Genomic DNA, 1,443 nt, shown 5'->3' on the forward strand with positions numbered 1-1,443 from the left:
AGTAAAGTCCAGACACTTAATTCAGTACACGATCTAGGAATAAATTACACAGGAAGCCTAAACTTTAAAGCACACGCCTCCTCTATTATTTCTAAAGCCAGACGTCTAATTGGCTTCATAACAAAAAATTTCTTCACGACAGATGCCAAGCTTACCCTCTACAAAATATGTGTACGACCTTCCTTAGAATACTGCTCTTTTATCTTCTCTAATATGAATACCACTGACAAAATAAGAGTAGAAGATGTTCAAAGACGTTTTACACGCCAACTGCGAGGAAGTGACACCACTCTTGATTACACAAGTAGATGTAAGCACCTCTCTTTAGAACCTTTATGGCACCGTAGGTTAAGGAACAATCTGATATTTCTCTACAAAGCAATAAATGGACTGTCATTCCTAACCTCCTGTCCAACTATGATCAATGACCCAGCCTATAGACTAAGAAACAATGCATATACACTATTTACCGAAAAACACCAAAAACAAATGCGTTGTAAGTTTTTTACAGTTCGGTATAGTTTATTGTGGAACAGGTTGCCAATACCTATCCGTAACTGTGACACCTTTACCAAATTTAAAAGGCTAATAACCCTGTTACTAAACTCTAAAGAACTTCACCAACTATTCCTTGAACTCCCGCCTACAAATGAGGCACTTTATTATGGACCGCCCAATATCTAGACGGAACAAGAATATAACGAACTCCATTGTCGTTAGTATGAATATAGCAAAACTAAAGAAAACATGCTTTATCTTTCCCCATTATTTATTGATTATTAACCATGGCCTTCCGCTCCTAACCCTCATTTTCAGTTTCCGAATCTCTCTAATGGATAAATCCAAATTATTCTTCCTAAGTGTCATGTCCTTTTATTTTTCTTATTACAAGTAGACAGATAACTCACTAATCTTATGGATGCTGACCAACTAAGGCTGATCAAAAGAAGCTCATACGTCCTAAATTCTTGTGAGTTGTTCAATGTTTTATTTTTTTTCTTACCCTGAAAATTTTACAATATTTACTATCATATCCTCTGGTCTGCTATTAGCCCTTACCATCTCTTAACCACATATAATCTGACTTGTATCTTCTAACCTTTACCATTAGTTATATTCATAGTAGTACGATATATTAAATGGATATCTTACCCATAATGCAAATGCTATAACCATCTGATTTGCTAGTAACATGGAACTTGTAGAGACAGTGTATTCCAAATATGGTCCTTGATAAAAGCAATATTCATACCGACCACAAACGTAAGAGAGCCTAACATCATAAAAGGAGGGAGGGTGGCGTTACTGACCAGCAAACAGGATGGTGGGGAGATAACTTCAATCCACCCGTGTCTGTGGGGCAGAACATATTAATTACGGCTCCTTATGTCTAGTGGGATGTCACGAACCAACGGTATTGATGCGAAATTATTCATGCAAAAT

The sequence above is a fragment of the Schistosoma mansoni genome (genome assembly GCF_000237925.1).
Source record: "Schistosoma mansoni, WGS project CABG00000000 data, supercontig 0113, strain Puerto Rico, whole genome shotgun sequence".
NCBI classification, from domain to species: domain Eukaryota; kingdom Metazoa; phylum Platyhelminthes; class Trematoda; order Strigeidida; family Schistosomatidae; genus Schistosoma; species Schistosoma mansoni.